Source organism: Balaenoptera physalus (genome assembly GCF_965194825.1).
Source record: "Balaenoptera physalus genome assembly, chromosome: 6".
NCBI lineage: Eukaryota > Metazoa > Chordata > Mammalia > Artiodactyla > Balaenopteridae > Balaenoptera > Balaenoptera physalus.
In genome coordinates, this window is record NC_138885.1 from 53,614,732 (window position 1) to 53,636,715 (window position 21,984).

General features: G+C 43.3%; 1 protein-coding gene across 3 annotated transcripts in view; it reads left to right on the forward strand.

Annotated features, from left to right (window-relative positions):
* Window positions 1-21,984, forward strand: part of TANC1 (tetratricopeptide repeat, ankyrin repeat and coiled-coil containing 1) — a 237,416-nt gene that overhangs the window by 40,487 nt on the left and 174,945 nt on the right. For 2 of the 3 annotated variants that reach the window (XM_082464864.1, XM_082464866.1), the window contains exon 2: window positions 14,646-14,748. The exons of the other annotated variant lie outside the window; for it this stretch is intronic. The gene's annotated coding sequence lies outside the window, so the exon portion shown is untranslated. The remainder of the gene's footprint in view (window positions 1-14,645; window positions 14,749-21,984) is intronic. 3 annotated transcript variants of the gene reach the window in all.

The following is a 21,984-nucleotide window of genomic DNA, read 5'->3' on the forward strand; positions in this document are numbered from 1 at the left end:
TAATACAGATTTGTTATTTGGCGTATATGCAGCTTGGACAGAGAAGGCCACGTTTTCTACTCACAAAAATACCAACTCCTCTGCTCACAGTTTCCTGCTATGCTGGCTAGTAAATTGAAGCCATTTCTTATATGGAGACAGTTTTGTTTGAGGCTGTTTTTTTAGTGAGTTTTTAAAACATTTATCTTCTCCGCCTTTGATCCCTGGAGTATAAAAATACTTGTCATTTGATGCACACATTGGCTTTAAAGAGATATAAAATGTACACTTTGCCTATGATCTTTTCCCTTTTTGTCTTTCTGGAATCCTTTTTTTTGGTCTTAGCAGGGGAAAATGATCATCAGTGTTTGAGGGTTTATATATAGGACATACAGTCACCTGGGTTGGTCTCTTCTTAACTCTCAGGCAGCAGTGGAAATCATGGTACCAGGCAGTTCTCCCATCCCAAGTTTGGGTTGGTACTCAAAGTGTAATATTTAAAAGATAAAATATATTCTATCACTTTGATTATTCAGTAGTATTTAGAGGGATCTTTCCTGCCAAACAACATTGCTGCCAAAAAGGCATCGGTTTAGTTAAGAAATTTCGAAGTACAGTGCAGTTTCTTCTTAGAAGGAGCTAAGTGCAGTTTGTCTGACTCAAGATTGTAAACTCATGGGGGGTGGCCCTGTAAATGTTAGGAAATAAATATTTGCAGTGGTTCTGAGTTGGAAGACTGCAAATATATACTGGATATAATGTGTGTGTGTGTTTCTCAGGTTAAATGCAGTTTTCAGAGTTTTAAATTTGCTTATATTTTACGTACTTTTTTTAAAAAATGAAGGACTGATACCACAGAAAGCAGCCACATATAGAAATTAAAAAATAAGACCCTGATTGAAATAGTTTGGGGCATTCTCTTGTGCTTGTTGATTTACAGCCTGGCAAGGCTCTTGTTGTGTGTGAGCGTTTTGAATGCTATTGTAGAACAGGCATGGAGATTAAAACGTCTTGTCACTGTTACCCGGCATCCCACAGTTCAAAGGCAGCCAGTTAACGTAGTACTTGGCAGGAAGCTGCCCATTTTGTATATTTTTGAGAGAAAAGAGAGAATGAGGTGTCTGTGTGGAGCATTTTATAATGAAGGAAGAACAGCCCGACTGCTGTAGACAGGTATTAAAAGGCTATCCCACTGGCCTCATAACTGTATCTGCTACAGATGCATCCCCATGAGGCCTCCAGATTGGGAAGAAAGCCCACGGTTGTGCTGCACAGCTGTTAAAATAGTTAATACAGTTCTTCCTAAACCATTATGGGAAATGCAGTAGTTGGCTTTTGAGAGCATGAACTTGTAGCATATTGGGGGTCTTTGGGATCATTAACAACTTGATTCTAGCAAACAGCAGCAGGTGAAATTATGTCGGCTGTCATTCGTTGTTTAAAAATTGTTTTAAAGTATACATAACAAAAGTTACACTTTAACCATTTTTTTTTTAAACTGTTCTTAAATTTATTTATTTATTTATTTATTTTTGGCTGTGTTGGGTCTTCGTTTCTGTGCGAGGGCTTTCTCTAGTTGTGGCAGGCGGGGGCCACTCTTCATCGCGGTGCGCGGGCCTCTCACTGTTGTGGCCTCTCTTGCTGTGGAGCACAAGCTCCAGACGCGCAGGCTCAGTAGTTGTGGCTCACGGGCCCAGTTGCTCCGCGGCATGTGGGATCTTCCCAGACCAGGGCTCGAACCCGTGTCCCCTGCATTGGCAGGCAGATTCTCAACCACTGCGCCACCAGGGAAGCCCCATTTTAACCATTTTTAAGTGTATAGTTCAGTGACATTAAGTACATTCCAACTGTTGCAGTCATCACCCATCTGTCCCCAGTACTTTTTCATCTTCCCCAAGAGAAACTCTATACCCATAAGATACTAACTGCCCATCCTCCACTCCCTCCTGCCCCTCCAACCTCTATTCTACTTTCTGTCTCTGTGCCTTTGCCTCTTCTAAGTATCTCATGTGCGTGAAATCATAATATTTGTCCTTTGTGAGCAGTGGGTCTCATAATGCTTAAGCTGTATCTGAACAGCTTTCACCATATGCCATTTTCTTTTTGATCATAAAATAATTTACTAGGTAACCTTGGACTATTAAAGCTCTAGGACAGAAGTTTGAAACTGACATGCCTTCAGGGGCCAGAGAGTAGTAACATCTAATATTTATAGAGCAGTTGCAGTGTATGAGGCGTTTTGCAGGTAATGACACATTTCCCCTCACACCAGCCTTATGAGGTAAATACTGTTAATACCCAGGTTTGCAGATGGGAAGCTAAGAGATGAATTACTTGCCTAAGATAATGACATGGCTGGTATGTGGCAGAGTGGAGGTGCCACCTCAGTCGTCTCTGCTCCAGAGCTCTTGAGCTCTCCTTGATTATACGCAGGTGGAGGGAGCAAAGGAAAATGGGATCCTGAGCCAGCGAGGGAGTGAGCTGAGGGGGAAGGCTGAGCCTCAGCCCCAGTGGTGGGGTTAATTAAGGGAGTAGTGGAGGTCGAGGGGCTGCACTGCTGCCGTGGGGTGTCGCAGAGTAGGAATGCGGGCTCAATACTGCTGGCACTCCCAAACTTCCAAGAGAAGCTAGACCATTATTTAGGGATGACCTCTGGATTTCTGAGTGTTTTGCAACCTAACTCAAGTAGAAACTCCAACAAAGCGTGTGGGCCAGACAGAATATCTGTGGCACACTAGTGTGAGACCTTTTTTTCTGGAAGCCTTGTACTTATCCAGACCCTTCAACAGTTTGTACCCCTAGGACACTCATCACTTGCCATTGTTTGGACCCAGAGGCAGGGTCTCGCTGATCTTTGCTTCCCCAGCTGCAACGTTGATACAGCAGTTTTGAGTTAATGTGTGCTGAGCCAGTGAGTCTTGACCGCGCTCATGATTTCCTCCTGCGTGCTGCCAAGAGTTCACCGAAAGTCTAATTCAAAACAAAACAAAGCCAGTTGATTTTGAGAGGCTCATATCCTCTCATGTAGAGCTTCATAATTTATTGTTTCATTGGGGGCTCCTTTGATTTAACAATGCTGATTAAAATAGGACTTTCAAGTGTGTGTTTTTTTTTCCTTTAGAAAATCCCACCAAAGATACTCAGATATATGCTGTGTACAACACATACAAACCTGAACCGCCTTATTTTATTCACAGCCGCCAGCCATTTGAGACATGCGTACGGCGTGCTCGCCACTGTGTTAAGGATTTTACATGCCTTATTTTGTTAAATTCGGAGTTAATTAATCAAGAGTTTGTGGACCTAGATTGAATTTTAGTATCGGAAGGGCTTGAACACATCTAATTCAATTTGCTGACTTTGCATACGAAGCTGGTCAGGGCGAGCAAATTTAAGAGACTGGTTCAAGGTCATCCATCTGTTGTATGGTATAGCCAGAACCCTTTGGACATACACATCTGTTGAGCGGTACAGACATAACCCTCTCGGATATACATATCTGTTGTGTGGTGTAGCCGGTGTCGCCCCCCTGCCCGAAATACTGTCCAATAGTCTTTTTTCTAGACACCATAGTGCTTCTACTTTTATCTCTCTACCAACTGTGGGAAACACAGGGCTTACTAAGTGAAAGTGTAATAATTTGTTACCACTCATATAAACAGCTTCTGAACTATGGATCATTACCAGGGGATTTGAAGTTGTTTGCTAGTACAGGTGTGGTTTTAGATCATCTATTGTGCCTTTGTGAAATGCCTGTAGTCTGGAGTTAACATGAAGCTAAGAAAAGAGACTCAAGTCCTTACCTCATTAGCCCCGGACCCCAAACTAAAAGAGCTGATCATCTTACAGATAATACCATAATTGACAATGTAAGGCGAATGGTTAACTTAAAACAGGTTATTTACAAATGAATGATGCAGTAATCATCATATTCATCTAATATTTGACCCTTTGCCCACACTTTGGTAGTTGCCAGTGGTTTTTGAATCCATGTTTTCAGCCAGAGGGCAGGGTTTGGGCCCTTCTCGCATTCAATTGAAACTAATTAAGGCTTTTCTTTTTCGCGTTCAATTGAAACTAATTAAGGCTTTTCTTTTTAAAAGTTGTTTTCCCATTGACAGAAGCAATCTATATTCTGGTACAAATTTCTTTAAAAGTACAGAAAAGTAATTTTACCATTCAGAAATTTACTTCAGACATTAAAATAAAATAGTTTTATTTAAATTGAACAGAATATAACTGAAATTAAACCTGAAGGACTTGCCGAACTTAAGATGAATTTTTTTCAAATTTAATGTTCCCCCCACACACACCTGAAGAAGATTGCTCTAAAGTTAAAAAAAAATATGAAAAATACTGGCAAGCTAGCACAAGAATCCAGATTACTGTGACTTCAGATTTCCTGTCTTTTCTACTTTACCATATTGTCCACATATTAGAAAAGGATAAACAACACAGAGTGGCATATAATTAAGGGCTAGAGTGTGAGATAAAGGCCATAAGTCAAGTTAAGGGCTGGAGAGGGGACTTGGAAACTCCTATTTAAAAAATTAGGGACTTCCCTGGCAGTCCAGTGGTTAAGACTTCACCTTCCAATGGAGGGGATGCAGGTTCGGTCCCTGGTCGGGGAGCTAAGATCCCACATGCCTCACGGCCAAAAAACCAAAACATAAAACAGAAACAATATTGTAACAAACTCAATAAAGACTTAAAAAAAAAAATGGTCCACATCAAAAAAATCTTTAAAAAAATTAAGAAAACTAAAGACAGCTGAAAATTTTTCCTAGAGAGATCAATATCTTTTTCATCATTTCAAAATTGTACAAGAAAAATGTTCTGCTACTTAAAAATAGGTTGGAGGGAGTTCCCTGGTGGTCTAGTGGTTAGGATTTGGCGCTTTCACTGCCCTGACCTTGGCTCAATCCCTGGTCGGGGAACCGAGATGATTTGAAAGCCCTGGATATACATTATTTGGTTGCTCAGACAGCCTTTTGAAAGTGTTTGTACTTTGATCATTGAAGTCTGATCATTTTAACTCAGACTGACCCTGATAGAGGGCTGTGCCTTATAACTTTTTATATTGTACTTATTTGTCAATAGCAAGGCCTTTTCCAGGATGCAAAAAACACTCAAATTTGGAAGGCTAGATTATAAATGGCTTAGGGTACTCTGACCAGTTCCTTTGGTTTTGCTTTGATTTTTAGCCCTCTGTGTTTAGTTCACGAGCTGGAAGCATGGAGTTTGTTCTACATAATGCTACCTTTGCAGCCTTTGAAAGCGATATCCTAGCATGCCTTCTTAGCTTGGACCAGCCCAGTGTTTGCACCCAGATGCCAGGCTTGTTGCAGTCTCCATGGGTTCAGCTTGACCTTCAGGGGTCGGCCTAAGTTGCCCTCTACTTTGAGGCTTTCCCCAACTACTTCAGCCTTCTTTGGTTCCCTATCCCCTCTCCTTTCCTGTTACCCTGCAGTTTAGCCCATAATTATATGCTAATCTATGTTGTTTATGCTTCTCTTGCAAGTAGGCCATATGAAGCAGTAGAAGGGATGGGAGCTTTGAAGCCATCATAATCTGAATTCCTGAGCCTGTTTCCTCACTTGCAAAAAGTTGTGGTTTAAAAAAAAAAAAAACACTTAAATTTGCAGTGTATGATCCAGTATTGTTAACTATAAGCACAGTGTTGTATATAGCAGATCGGTATAACTTTTTCATCTTACATCACTGAAACTTTATATTCATGGAAGAGCAACACCCCATTTCCCCCCCACTCCCCACTCCAGCCTCTAGCAACCACCATTCTACCTTCTGCTTCTATGGGTCTGACTGCTTTAGATCCCTCATATGAACTGGAATCTCTGCAGTATTTGTACTCCTGAGATTGGCTTATTTCATCGAGCAAGCATAATGTCCCCAAGTTGCATCCATGTTATAGCATATGACAGGATTTTCTTTTTTTGAGGCTAAATAATATTCCATTGTACAGATGTGCCACATTTTCTTTGTCCATTCATCTGTTGATGGACATTTAGGGTGCTTCCAGTCTTAGCTATTGTGAATAAAGCCGCAGGGGACGTGGGAGTGCAGAGAGCTCTTCAAGATGCTGATTTCAGTTCTTTTGGATAAATACCCAGAAGTCGGATTGCTGGATCATATGCCTCATTTTTTTTTTTTTTTAGGGTTTGTAATACAGAATTTGTGCACCACGTAATGCCTGGCACACAGAGTGGGTCCTCTCCTGTCTGGAGTCCTTGAGCAACCTCTTTTGTTCATGTATTTTCACTGTGCTTTATTATAGTACTTTATCATAGTACTTCTTGATTTACTAATGCCTTACTGTTTTTGACCATGTGTTCGATAACTTTGAGAATTATTTTGGAGAGAAGTCATTATCCACACCTACCCCCTCAGCCCCTGCCAAAAACAAAACAAAACAAAACAAAAACCCAACAACAAAAAACCCCAAACTTTTATTCACTGGTCACTCACAGCAGCTGTGTCATTGAGGAAACATTGATACTGCTTTTGGTTTTTAAATGACTGTGTGTTATTCCTTCCTAGGACTGAAAAAATTGCAAGGTTGGAATTTTCAGGATTGTTAACAAGATCAAAAAGCAAAGATATAATGCCAAGGGGGAAATGTCTTTCTACAAAATAGTGGTAGGAAGCAGAAAATGCTAGAATTCTGCAGAAAATGATAGGTGTTGCAAAAATAAGCTTTGACCAGAAAATGAAGGTTGCTGTTTTTATGTTATTTTGAAATGGAAGACAGTTTAGCCATCTAGAGTTTTTAATGTTTGATTTTTTTTTTAAGGCTGTGGATAAAAATGTCCATATAAATTTAGCTTTGTTAATAGCGTTTTAGAAGATGACTTGATTTCTTGCAGAGAATTATCTAGTTATTTTTCATATTCCATATTTCATATTCAGTAGCCATAGATGTTAGCTTTGAAGTGGTTTATAAGAAGTCCTCTGATTCCCCTCCACCCAGGGAAGACACAGCTGCCGCCATTTCTCTGATTTTCCTCGGGTTTCATCTTAGAACTAGTGAACAAGGGTGCTGTGGCTTGAGTACCCACAGGCAGCCTGGGGGTGTTGAATTCTCAGCAAACAGATATATCCTATTTGCTTTTGCTTTGTTGATGTCTCACTGCTGAGGTTTTAATTTCTGATAGGTTAAGATTCAGATCCTGTGACTTATTTGTGTTCTGGCCAGAGGACCCTCGGCTTTTTGCGATATGAGTCATTTCCTTGTGAGGCCCACTTTGGGCCAGGAACCCTCCACCCGGAGGTGGGGACAGCAGTGCTGGCACCTGCAGCTGGAAGTCCTGTGCGCCGGGAGGAAAGAACGGGAGTCTGCAGTGCTGGTGGCCTGGCAGGGAGCGGCGCAGGGCGGCAGAGTAGCCTGACGGAGAACCTGTGTCCCCTGACCAGCTGCAGCCCAGTGGGTTCAGGGTGCACCTCCGGTCCCCTGGAGGATTTTCAAGAGCCAGGCAGCGCCTCAGAGCCCAAGGACTTACAGGTTATCCAGCGAGGGGCCCGGGCTCAGTTATCAGAACTGAGCGAGAGGGTCACCCAGGCCTGTGGATTTCAGGAGAGAGAAGCCCAGTTATTAGACACAACAAGGTCAGGGCTCGTTAAGCAGCAAGAACAACTTGGCTTGAGCTGTTTAAATCTCTTATTCTAGAAATTCCCGCTGGCTCAGGCCAGGGAGGGGAGGATGCGGGCAAGGGTCAAGAGGCTTCAGCTGTGGGGAAGAAAGGATGGGCTGTGGAAGCTGGAAACAGCAGGCCAGGCCTAGAAGACCTGGACAGCCCAGACCTGATGAGATAAGCTTTCGGTGCTGAGTGAGTCGTTGTAGCTTGTTCGTAAACGGACGGGTCTTAGAGTGTAATTAGCGTATTCAACAGTGAGCTTGAAACAAAACTGAGAGTTACTTTTGTGAATCTGGACATAGATTGAGGTTTTAACTCAGTTTAGATAAAAAAAATTCGTTGAACCAAGTATAAATCATAACCTTATGATTATAGAACTACCAGTTAAATTCATTACTCTCTTTACTAAACCTAAAGCAAATCGGTACTTGAATGCTATTACGTATCAAGACATAAATACGAAGTTACCCAATAATCAGTTCTGAGTAGGTGAATGATTGAAGCCATTTGAGGTTAGGTTTCCTTTAGATCAAGGATAAACTCACCCTAACCTTTGCGGTTCAGATAGGCACATGCAATTTGGTGCAGAATTTATGCCTGGGCTCTCTCTGTCCTGTACAGATTAGATTGCAAAGTAAATCGAGTCTTGCCCCATTGATCACAGAATTCTAACATTTAAACCTGTATTTTTAAAAACTCTGTCAGAAAGCAGGAAAACCAATACCTTTAAAGACTATAGAAATGCCTGGGCTGTTTTAAAACAGCTCATTTAGATAGCTCCTTCCTTAAGATCATCTGGCTGTAGGGCTTGCAGACAGTGTCAGTAGGCATCAGCTGTGAGATGCAGAGATGGGGGGCATGGTGTCCATGCAAAGGTGCAATCCCTCTGCTCAAGGAAGTTTATGATCTGGTGAGCAGCTTCACTCACAAGTACCACAAGAAAAGGTAGATGGGAAGTGGTGAGCATATGGCAAGTGTAAGAGTAGCCAGAAGGAAGGTTCCCAATCAGAATGGCAACACCGAGGGGTGTGTGTGCCTTTGAAAGTCTGTCCTGATGGTCACTGGTATTGGAGACCACATAGGGACAGTGCATTGCAGTTGGATACAGTGCCCATTCCTTTGTTTTGTTTTGTTTTGTTTTGTTTTTTGGCCTCATCGCGCGGCTTGTGGGATCTTAGCTCCCCGACCAGGGATCAAGCCCTGGCCACGGCAGTGAAAGCGCTGAGTCCTAACCACTGGACCACCAGGGAATTCCCAGTGCCCATTCCTATTTGTGAGAACACTTGGTTCTTAGGGACTGAGGTTGCCTATGTGGGCATCTTCTCTCCTGAATATAGTTACTGGAGATGCACTGAAAAGAAAATAACCTTCTCTTAGTGCCTGGGGTGATCTCTCAGAGCCACTAATGGTGCTATTTTGAAATGCTTTGTTTAGGTGTTCTTGGACAGTTTTGGGGATTGAAAGGCTATTTAAACTATAACTGCCTGTAATCTGCTGTTTGGGATTTTATACATTGTCTCCTGTCAGTCATAATTTCTCGGGATTTTCATTGTGCCTTGATCTAGCAATCGCCCTCCACCTTCTTAATTTATGGTGACCGGGAAAAACATATATTTCCCTCCTGTTAGAGTTGTATCTAGAAGAGGAGTAAACTAGCTCTCAGGGAGGGCCTGTGAAGGAGGTGTTGGATAAAAATGGGAAGAAGCTGGGAAGTTCTCTTCTGAATTGTGTGTGAAGTTAGTTACTGATTTTGGCAGCTTCAGAGACTAAATAGATCTTCTTGGTTTCTAGGTGTTTGCTGGAGAGTTGAGGTTGCTGGCTTATGACTTTCACCCCCCCCCCCCCCCACTTTTTCCCCACTAGTATGTAAATCTTTTCTCCCACCTTTGCCTGAATCAGTTTTGTTATGGAAAGGAGAGAATGAAAGTTTTCTCAGGGAGAATGAGAAGAAGGTGAATGAAGGAAAACCCAGGGCTGAAGCAAGAGCTTGGTCTGTTAGTCAACCACTGCTCTTGAAACCTAAGATGTACTGGGCCCTGTGGAAGATACAGAGGGATGATGTGGGCCCTGCCTTCAAGAAGCTTGAGGTTTAGTTGGGAGAGAGAACGAGCAGACCTGAAACCCTCAACTGAAATTGGTAGAGAAGTTTTGCATCAGGTGTGCGTTCAGAGAAGCGTGACTTGAGTCGGGAGCTTTGAGCCAGCAGTGGTATTGAGTAAATGGCCATGCAGTGTACCTTGGAGAGACCAGATACCCTGGGAGACCACGGAGGAGGGTGAGTTAATGAAAGCCCAGTTAGGAAGTGGCAGAGGTTATGGAGAGATTTAGCAGCACCTCTGATAAACCTATTTCAAAGGAGGAATTGTTGAGGGTTTATGATGGGTTCACAGACTGTTGTGTCTGTGTGGTTGATTAAAATGCAGACTCTTGGGCTGTACTCCAGATATTATGAGTCCCTCCGTATGCAGCCTGGGGTGTCCAGGAATGGCCCAGGTCCTTCTGGTACAGATGGCCTGCAGGATATACTTTGGGCAACACTGGTAATGGATGGATAATGTAAAACTGATTAATTCCTCCATGAGAGACTGAAATTGGGAAGGAGGCATCCCAGCTGGACAGCCTGATTTTTGTCCCTCTGTTACAGGACAGGTAGAGAGCAGGTAGCCCTACGAACTAAGGAACAAGGAAGTGAGAATAGAATTAGCTCTCCTCAGCTGGAGACGGTGTCCCTGCAGTCCTCACCCTTCCCCCAGGTACCCAGCATCTCTTATCTACGCACTGTCACATGTGAGAGAACGTCATGATGCTAATTGAGATCAAGTTTCGATTCAGCTCTCATATGAGCCTAGGAAAGCTTTGTTCTTTGGGCATTGTAACTCCAGGCAGTTACCCTGTAATGAGGGTGTGCTTTGTCAGATTTAGTGAGCAAGAAAATATGGGTTATCAGTTAAAAAAAAACAAAACCTGTTAGTACTGTTACTGGAAGAACCAGGAGAAGAAATCATAGTGGTAAATCCAGGTCTTCACATCTGAAAACCATCATATTATAATCACTTCTCACATAGCAAACCCTTGACATAGGGATGGTCTTTACCGGTGAGCTGTGAATTGCTACCTCTCACCAACTCCTTGACAGTGCCTATCCAGGGCTTACTTAGGGAATGACCCGGTCTGTCCCCCTCCCCATCCTCTCTCTGGGGAGTGTGCACCCCCAGGCCCTACCTTGCACCCACTCCAGTGATCATCCCCTGCAAGGTGTTATTAAATCCAGCTTCCTCCAGCCCTCTCCCCGTCCATTTGTGTTTCTCCTCCCACTCCCTTTTTTTTTTCTTTCCTAGAAGTGAACATTGTAGAAGTTCTTTTTTTTTTTTTAACTTTTGGGTTTATTTATTTATTTATGGCTGTGTTGGGTCTTCGTTTCTGTGCGAGGACTTTCTCTAGTTGCGGCAAGCGGGGGCCACTCTTCATCGCGGTGCACGGGCCTCTCACTATCGCGGCCTCTCTTGTTGCGGAGCACAGGCTCCAGACGCGCAGGCTCAGTAATTGTGGCTCACGGGCCTAGCTGCTCCGTGGCCTGTGGGATCCTCCCAGACCAGGGCTCGAACCCGTGTCCCCTGCATTGGCAGGCAGATTCTCAACCACTGCGCCACCAGGGAAGCCCCCACTCCCTTTTTTTAGGCATAAATATTTCCTGCTCCCCACCTGCCACGACAGAAGAAAACACCCTGAGGATAGGTCAGGGGCAGTGGTTCCAAGTCCTGGCTGTGCATTAGAATCAGCTGGTCAGCTTTAAAAAGTAACATTTGGGACCCCAGAGATTGTTTTAATTCTTCTGGGCGTCAGAATTTTTAAAGCTCCCCAGGAGATTCTGGTGGGTGGTGGGGATCGAAACCACCTCAGTGTACTTGATAGGTTTAATGGTACTAGCACTACACCTGTATTAAGGAGAATGGAAGCCACAAGATTTGAAGTGGAAATAAGTATTTTTATATAATGCCTGTTGCTGCTCGAGTCCCAGATGGATGCCGAGTCCCCAGAGTTTTCCTCCTCCCTATTTTTTGCCTTTATTTAAGCTTGCTTTCTATTAAGCACCAGCATTCAAAATGAAACAAAACAAAAACAAGAGCTTTCTTTTACTGGCTTAGGGATTTCTGTGGTATTGTTTTCCACTGTGTTGCATGAGCTCTCAGAGCGGGGTGTGACCCAATGAAAGTTGTGGGCTTCCCCACGCTGGTCACCCTCTCTGGGCCTCACCCTTATGGAGTAGCATTCAGTGCAGCAAGACCCTGTACCACTGGAGGACTTGGACTGTCACACGAAATCGCTGGACACACACTTTGGACGATAAACACAAACCCTAGTCTTTGTGGTCCGAGGATGCCCAGTGCTAGGTTTCAGGAAGGATACTTAAGAGAAAAAAGCTTATTTCTGTTGGATAAACAGCTTTAAAGTCTCTCTGTTCATCTTTGAAACAGAGTGATGACCAGGAGGTAAACCCTAATAATTCTCCTCAAAAGCCTTTTAAGGTTTTATTTTTAGGAACTAATTGGAAATTAGATCCATGAAAATGAAAAGGTAGTGATTGGCAGTTGAAGGTCGTCATTCACCTGGTCTCTGAACTTCTGTGTTTTAGGTTCCATAAAAATTCCTCCAGTAAGTGTATGTTGTCTTCTTTTGCAGTTCACATGAGAATATTTTGTGGCATAATGCTTGTTTTTCAAAACTGTCTTGGGCCCAAATTTTGGACTGTGCATTGAAAATGAATGGAACCCTTTGGGTGGAGGAGTGGTGAAATGAGAAAATGTAAAAAAGTAAAAAGTTCCATTTTTTTCTCATCTAACATTGATTTTAAAGGACAGTTGAAAACTCAAGGCCTAGTTTCTCTTCTGAGTCTGGTGGATGTGTGATCTAACTGTAGTTATAAGTAACTTCTCAAACACCACTCAGAGTTCCTCTGGTCTCGTTGACCTCCCTTTTTCCTTTCTGTAATTACTGAATGTGGCCCTTAAAACCCATGTAGGACTGAATACAGAATCTAGACTCTGTGATCTCATCACCACAAAAACAGACTCTAGGGACAGTCCTTCTTGCAGGAAGTCACCTCCCCTTGGGACTTCTGTGACTCTGTAATTTACAGAGCTGTCTTTGTCATCTTAAACTCAGAAAGGACTGCCCCCCCCACCCCGCCCTTACAGAGGTAGTAACAAATGGGTTGCTGTAGGTGGAGAAGGGGCCAGAGAGAAAGCACGTGTGTGCATCACCTGTTAGAGATGTAGTCATGAGTGCACGCAGGTCCGTGGGTGCTCTGGGCAGAGGGTCTGCATGATAGCGGGCATGTCGTGGGCTGTGATGGCCGTTCTTTTATATTTGTCTGTTGGCTGTGGTTGGGACAGTAGAGGCGACTGCCTTTTCTGCTGAGGTGTGTTTTGTGGAAGGAGGTTGGCTGAAGTCCTTGTGGCAGCTGCGAGATGGATTCCTTCCCTGGCTGCCAGAGTCTCGGTGAAGAGGCAGGTGATCCCTTTTATGAGTGAATAATAGGAGGATGCCTCAGATATTTGAGCTGCTGTGCACCAGGTGGTGCTGTCCTGCAGTGAATGCTTAAATACTACCAGTGAGGTCAGCAACCCGGGGAAGGAAAGACCTGGAGCGCTCAGAAGCCTTGGCAGAGTTTACGGGCTGTCGCCGAACATGAGGTGAGATTTGACAGAGGGTGACCACCTGGACCGTGTAGGTTTCTCCTCTGCGTTCTCCTTGAATGAGACCTCAGCTGTCCTGAAGTGGGGGGGTGGGGGTGGGGGAGACTGGACCTGTGCCCTGCCTCGGTCCCTGGTTTCCTCCCAGAGAAAAGCTCCCGTGCTCCGTTCTTATCTTTGAAGTCGCAGTGGGTAAGGGGGGCATGTCTTGTAGAGCTCATCAAACAGACTTAAAAGGGAGAAAAGGCCTCCACCCTTACTTTGCATGCACAAACCTATTACACTCCCGGTGCCCTGCCAAGGTGGTTTTGTTGGCCCCAATGTGACTACACACAATCCGTCCTCTTTGGCAGTGAAGCCCGGCAGCATTGCTGCAAGGGGATTGACTTGAGCCAGAGCCCGGTTGTCGGTGTGTTTGAGCATGGATAGCTCCCTTGAAAAAGAACATCTTCCAGAACCAGAGTAGCAGTAAAAAAGAATATTTCCCAAGGAAATGGACTCCGAGTCAGTCATGGAGAACCTGTTGTTGGAATCCTTCAGTGAACAAACATGCGTTGACATCTGCCTCTACTTGTGATTACAGCAGGAGGGTGATGTAGGGGACGGCAGGGAAGACCAGCCCTTGAGAAACGGGGAGGAGGGGAGGTTAAGGCAGCAGGAAGCAAATGCTAGAACGCAGGTACCCTCAAGGTGCTTTGAGTGCGGAGGAAGGACTGGCGAGGTTCCTTGGGGGTGGGGTGGGCAGGCAGGTGATACTTGAGCTGTGCCTGGAGGCTGACTCATCCCCAGAGTGGGGGAGGGGTTTCAGGATGAGGGACTGGGGAGAGCAGAGGTGTGAGACTGGACGGTGTGTTCGGAAATGATGAGTCGTGTAGAGAGCTGGGACCTGTGAAGAGTTGAGGTAGGAAATATGGGAAGAAAATGTTCTGGAGAACTTGAGCGCCCTGAGTGTTTTGGAGGGGTTCTTGGCTCGATATCTCAAACCTTTGAAACATTTGTGCGTTGGGCTGCAAACCCATTAGCGTCACTTAAAGAGAAAACCCCAGATAGAGAAGGTACACTGCAGTACCTTGCTCAAGACAAGGGGCTTTCAGTCAATGTCCCTGGTCACTTGGACAGAGGGTATCAGGAGAAGGAAATGAGTTTTCTTGCATTTGCCAGCCCATCACCCTGTTTTTTCCCCTGTTAGGAGTATGTAGATGCTGGCGGCTCTTTCCTCTCCATCACTGCTTTGTCTGGAGTCCTGGTTGTAGCTGGTTTTATAAGCTCTGTGCTTCTTGCGTCGGAGGACGAGTATGCTGACCGGTTTTCTTTTTTGCAGTTCTCTTCCCAGCTTTCTGTGGTCACAGAGGAACTTTCTGGGTGCCCCCCGAGTAAGACAGCGTCTCTCTGTTGCCAGCAAGTAGAGTCTGGGGTGAAGCGAGGTGAGTGAGACCCAGGGAGAATTCGTGCTCTGACAGACCAAGTTTCCCAAGATATGTTACTTTCTGAACAATTTTGAGGTCTTTGAAAGTGTACTGGGATTTTATTCAAAGAAATTTAAGAATAATTTTTAAAAAATTCGTGACTTAATTACGATGTTAAAGCACTCATTATTAATAATAGGGATGCATTGATTCATTCTTTTAAAACTTTGCTGACTTTTTTTGGTGCCCGTTTCAGGGTTTTTTGGTCTCTATGGTGCCTAGCACAGTGCTTTTCCACTAAAAACATTTAATATATGTTGTGTGACTGGCTTAATATCTTACAGTTTGCAAACAAAGAAGTAGAACTGATAAACATTTTCAGACTTTTAATACTGTCAGACTGGCTGTCAATTTTTTGGCTATTTTTTAAATCGAGATGTAGTTGGCGTGTAACACTATTAGTTTCAGGTGTACAGCATAACGATTCAATAGATGAATATATTGTGATGTCTCTTCTTTATCATGTCATTTTCCTGTTCCCCAATCCCCATGAAAAGCTTTTCAAGTTTAATTACAAACCTCCCTTTAGTTACCGAGACAAATAAGGGAATGTTTTCACCTGCCTTACCCAGCTGCTCTTCCCAGGTTGGTTTTTTAGGGCCACACCAGTTACAATGGCTTGGGTTCCATCTCCCATCTGCTCTACATACTGCCTTTTTTTTTTTTTTAAATAAATTTATTTATTTATTTATGGCTGCGTTGGATCTTCGTTGCTGCACGCGGGCTTTCTCTAGTTGCGGTGAGCAGGGGCTACTCTTCATTGCAGTGAGCGGGCTTCTTATTGCGGAGGCTTCTCGTTGTGGAACACATGCTCTAGGCGCATGGGCTTCGGTAGTTGTGGCACGTGGGCCCAGTAGTTGTGGCTCATGGGCTCTAGAGCGCAGGCTCAGTAGTTGTGGCACGCGGGCTTAGTTGCTCAGCGGCATGTGGGATCTTCCCGGACCAGGGCTCGAACCCGTGTCCCCTGAATTGGCAGGCAGATTCTTAACCCCTGCACCACCAGGAAAGTCCCTCTACATACTGTCTTGTTAACCTCTTCGGAGTGTGTCCTTCCCCTCCTGGGCCTTAGGAACTTTAAGCAAATTGCTAAACTTCTCCTGTACTATGGTTTTCCTGTACTGCAGTCTTACATGTAAATTGTGAAACAAAAATACCTACTACAAGGGGTTTGGTGAGGCTGGAGGCTCCTGATGGTTAAGATTTTTGTTACGTTTCTCCTTTTTTGTTTGTATTCCCTATCTGCAGTGTGGAGCATGTAGTAGGACTCAAATATTCCCTCTTTCCTTTAAGGAGAGAGAGAACTGGCTGAGAACGGAGTCTCTAATCCCATCCTAAGTGCGCACAGCTTGGAGGACTGTTGTTATCCATGCTCAGGTGCTTACAGTCGAGGCTGTGGCGCAGGAATCCCCAGGAGGTCCAGGACGGAATGGTTGACTAGGGACATTGAAGGCTCTGCCCTGGATCTCTTTTCTGTGGATGCTGGAAATGCTCCTCCCTAGGAGATGGGGTCAAGGTTAAAGCTGCTTCCAAACCTCTGAGTATTCTTGAGACATCCATGTGACGCGCAGGTGCACTCTGCCATCTGTCCAGCATGGCTTGCTTGCAGGATTTCATATTCTGCGCTCACCCCTCCTGCCATGCCTTGCTCGTCCATGAAGAACACAGTGGCCAATTGCCCCCCACCTCAACTTTGTGGGAATCCTGCCAAAAGGTAAAAGCTTCTCAACAGGAGCATGGCAGGGGAGTACACATCATAATCTCCTGTGAGGTTTTAAAGATTAGGGCACCAGGACTCACCCTAGGTCTGCTGAACTGGAATTTGGGGGATGGGGAGGGCTTCCCTGCTATCTGTGTGTGTGTGTGTTTTAAGAAGCTCCTCAAGAGGTGATGGTGTGTAACTTCTTGAAAGATATTTGTATGTGGAGTAGACTTAAAAAAACAAAAACCTCTTTCTGAGCCTGAGCAGATGTTTGGGGGCATTATTTTTGAACTCTGCTAACTAGTTTAACCAGTTTATACTGCCAAGCTGAACAGTCCCTTGTAGTGCCATAATTTGCATCGTAGAACCATTTTATAACTTTTATTTAAAATTGCATAGGACAACACTTTCTACGGCTGTAAGTATACGAGGAATGAGGAAAATGACATTGAAGAACAACTTACTAAATTTAACGAGAGCTTAGGCTTATTTAGAAATCCAGGTGGGAATCTGCTTAAATGGAATTTTTACCACTGTATGCAGGGATTTGCATATTGAAACCAAAGCCTTTCCGACTCGTGGTAACACATTTCTCAAAATAATGTTGAAATAGCAATTTATATGCATTGCCCTAAGAGAGTTATTGGACAGGAAATTTAGCTAGTAAGTTAGACATTTTTTCCTCCTCCAGTTTTTGGGTGGTAGAGAATTTAAGCTAATTTTTCTTTTCTCTTTCCCTGGGGACCAGCTTCAAGGAAATAGGAGCTTAATAGCAAAGATCATGTTAAATGGCTTTTGTGGTTTTTAACTATGTCTCTTTTGCAAATTTCCCTTGCTCTGGGGAAAAAAAACTTTGCAATCTGTTGTTGTTTGAGGTTTTAATAACTTGATGGGTTTGGAGAACGGTGAGTTTCTATTTTGAAATCAAAGGATCTTACCGTTTAAGGAGAGACCTTACAGATGATCTGCTATCTGGTTTCCGACACCTCAACTTTATAGAAACTGCTCCTAAGGTCACAAATGGCCTCTAATAGGACTCGTGACATGACTTTTCTGTAGCACTTGATATATTGATCACTCCTCATTTGAAACTTTCTCCTTTGGGTTCCTTTGCATTTTTCCTACTTTTCTCCTTTCGTTTCTTCCTAGGTCCTGCTCTTCCTGCTGTTAAATGTTCATGTTCCCTGGGCTTGCATCCTTGGTGGTTTGCTTTTAGTCTGCTCAGCCTCTTTGGGGAGCTTCAATATTCCTGTGGCTTTAGCCACCACCCACATGTTAATGACCCCCAAGTCTTTCTCTGAGTTCACCCTTGTCTTAAACAATCTTTTGGACATTTTCTACTTGGATGACTCATATGTACTTATAACTTGAGCTATCCAAACTGAACTCATTTTCCTCCTAATTATTGCCTGCTTTCCACTCTCCACCTCCCAAAGTTCCCTCACCCCCGTGCTTCTGTCTGCTTTTCCCACTTTGGTCATTGGCACTATTCAAGCCAGAAATGTGTGACTCATCCTTCACCCTCCCTCACTCAGTCAGCTCCATATCGTAACTGGCGATTAAGTTCTATCATTTTAATATCCCAAATAAGAAAGGAAAAGGCCATTCCACTGACATTTAATTGGGCTTTAAAAGTTGTAGTTGGGCTGTATAAGCAGATGGAATAACATGAGACGGTCATGACCATTTATGTCATATACATTTCTTGCTAGGCAGAGTCCTAGGTACTTGTCATGTTGTTTCTAATTCTTACAGTTATTTTGTAGTATGTCATCTCTGTTACAAAGGAGGATTCTAAGGTTTAGAGAGTTTAAGTTACGGGCCCAGGATCACAGGGTAGGTAAAGCATGGTGGGTTAGGATTGGGGGATTTTAACCCTATGGATTGGTCTGCCTGCCTACAGAGCCTTTCCCATCATGTCATTCTGTCTTGTTCTGTTCCCATGATGCCACAGATTTAGATTTCTAGTGAGTAGGTTGACTGTGTTGAAGGCAGGAGCTGGGTCTTACTCAAATTTCTGTGTGACCATGTGTTTGTATGTGTGTGACCGTGTGTGTGTGTATGTGCATTTTTTTTTTTTTTTTTTTTTTTACATAGTAGGTGATAAAGACAAGACTCTTATATGGCAAAACCATGGTCTATGTCTTCTGTGGCTTCCTCTGGGTTCAATCCCTTGTTTTCCTATTAGCTGTGCACTAGCTGGGTAGCCTGAGATAAGGACGGTAGGGTCATGCTGCTTATCCTTGCAGGGTTTTTATGGGAAAGTGCTTTAAAATTCAGGGACATTTTTGAGAAATTCTGTTTAGTTGTGGAAGTTGATAGTTGGCCAGCCCAGATGAGCCTCATTTTTTGGTTTTAAATGACAGCATGTGAAAATATAAACTCTTCTGGACCTCTGATCGTGCTGATTGAATCATTCGTGTGCTTGCAGTAATAAAGGCAGAAAAGTCCCTTCCAAGTAAAAACCTTGTTAATGAGAATAGTATATATAGATCTGATTTTTTGCTCTTAGTTCTGAATATAACTTTTGGAACAGATGAGGCTATGATCTGTGAAACCAGATAGTACATATTTAGGTCTAGGCAAGTGAATTAAAGCAGAGTCTACTGAAGTTTTTTCTTCTGTTTGATTGATCTTAGGAGGATGGACTTCAAGATGTGCTGTACCGAAACCATCCCTAAATCCTGGCACAGATGGTTCTGCATTTTGTTTCCTCATAGCTCTCTCCTTTCGCCCTGTCCTGAGAAGCAAATGCTGTTTGTTTTCCGTTGTAGTTCTCCCTTTTCCATCATATTTTGGTAACAAGGTCCTCTGAGGAGAGGGTCCCCTTTAGTGAAGGTTTAATGGTTTCTAAATTCCACAGTGACAAATTGATTTTATATATTCTGTCTTTAGGCCCCATGCTGTGCAATAGAGGCTGGTCTTGTACATCATTTAATTTCGGGATCCAAGGCTTAGGGTGCCAAAAGGGAGGGTCTAGTGTTCTTCAAGAGAAGAAATGGAGTGCCGTGTTAAGAGGGAAGGTGTGGCCTGGGCAGGCTACGAAGTTTCTCTGATTCTCAATTTCTTTATCCCCTCCTTTCATCAAAGAGGACAATTACAGTCCCTACCCCCTCCTTGCTGTGAGGGCTAAACCAGACACTTCACAGTGAAAAACGCAACGGTGCCTGCTACTGGGTGCATTTGTGTCCCCACCTCTGCTGTTATTTTTATGGTGGTTTGTTGGATTCGTGGAGTAAAGGTCTTCTGTTTGTTACAGATTTACAGTATTGATAAGAAGAGATAATTGTAAAAAGTCATAACATAAGTCTGAGTTGGAGATGAATGGCTTTGTGGTTTTCAGTGAGTTATCAGTACCTTGAAATATGGGCTTTATTAGGTTTGTGAGAAGGAATAAGGGAATTGGCTTGGGAAGTTGGACTACATAAAGACAAGGGCCAGGTATTTATTATTTTATATCCAGCCCTGTTGCAGACTTGCATATCTTTCTGTACCAGAAAGATGTTTCAGTGAGACCGTGACAACTTAGTACATCTGTGCAACATCTTCATTTTATCTAGAACAGCTTCACATCTACTGTCTCTAATTCAAAGTCATTCAAGAAACATGTGTTCTACTGGGTTCTAATTGGGCTGGTTTTCCTTTAAGAAGGCATTGGGACCATACACACATTTAGGAAATAACTTTGTAACTGTGTTCATGTACTGTGTATAAGGAACCTTTCCAGTTTGAAGACTGTAGTTTCTGCAACTCATGCCCTCACCCCCCAACTTGAAAGGAGAGTGATCTCTGTGTATATGTATGTACATGTGTGGTTTCCATGCCACGTCACAATACCAATTTTGTTCCTTAGGTCTGAGATATGTTTCATACTTGTCTGTATGTGTTGAGAGGTGGTGACGGAATCCATGATCAAAGGTTTCACTTGCAGAGTTAAAGGGCCTTAATTGAACCTTTCACTGTGTTTTAGAGAAAAAAAAAAAAAATCTGATGTTCATACCTGGCATGTCACATAACTTCAAGTGTAAAGCTTGAACTTCATAGGTTTGATTAAAGTTTTTATCTGACTTCTAAAAATAACGTTTGTAATCTCCATGCATAGGAATTCTGTAATTCAGAACTTAGTTGATGTGTTTTTTGCTGTTGGGTTGGGGTTGAATGCCTCCAGTTTAGCTCAGAGCTACCATCCCAGCTCTTCTGGAAACTGCACAAGGCTTTCATCTTTCTGGGAAGTGTGGCTGGTGCCACAGCTGTAACAGTGAGCCAGATTTAGGTAATTTTATTAGTCTAGAAAAAGTATTACACTTTTGCAGCTGTTGTTGTATGTCCCTTATCATGGAAACAAAAACCGTCTCGGTTACCCAGGATCCATGAGAAATTGGCAATGGCCCAGTGTAAGTCCATGTACTTTGGACTCTGAATTATATTTATCTTCATAAGGCATCCCCTGTGAAGGCATGCAGCTGGGGAATGGCCTGACTGTATGAAGCAGAGAGGGCAGAAGAGGCCAAGCCTTGGGTACCAGTCTCACTAGGAAGCCTGATCCAGTTAACTAGAAGACTATACTTGCTAGACTTTAAATACCTTTTAAAAGGGTAAGAAGAGCATCCATGAAAACAATAAAACCAATGTAAAACACACTTGTCCCCAGTATTCACCCTGGCTTTCCCGGTTTTGAAATATTGTCTCACGCTGTAAATTTCTACAGCTCTCTCTCTTGCAACGCCAGGCTGGCTATTGTGAGTGAGTTAGTAATTTGGTGGTGATGGACTTCCTTGTTAAATAGAACTTTTACAGACTACTCTGAAAACTAATCCAGGAACTTGGCATTTAAATGTTAAGAGTGGTGCATATGTGGAATACCCAATCCTGCTAATGTGTGCCCATCAGTAAGTTACCATTTAATTTCCTCAATTTCAGTTGTTCCATGAGTGGTATAAAACTGAGCTACTGTTTCTCTAGAAACTCCTGGGCTATTAGCAGAGCTTTTGGCAAGTCTGAGTAATTGTTCTGTTGGGTCTGACTCTGATTCTCTGGGACAGGGTCCCTAACTCTTAGGGTCATTGGATGCACTTCAGAGGGTCTGTGAATGTGGGTTGGGTGAGTGAGTGAAGAAAAATACATTTTTATTTTCACTGTCCTTTAGCCAAAATGTGTTTTTTTTCCTCCAGTCATGAAAGGGGCCCATAAACCATGTACTATCAGCACCTGTGGCTTTGCCACTTAGAAATTACAAACTTTTGTATCACACTGTGGGAGATAGTTTAAGCTATCAGTTATGCCTACCACTGCTCAGAAAACTACAGTAGCTCTTAGACCTGCTCTTGGGTCATGTTATTTATGCATTAAGAAGCACACATTATTATTATCACAGATTGCTTTCTAAATATTTTGATGTCTGTTTCAATATAATTGATTTTCTTTGTAATCGCATTTTCTATGTCAAAATCACTCAGGAACATTCTGATTGGAGGGTCTAGATTGCTGAAGCAGCC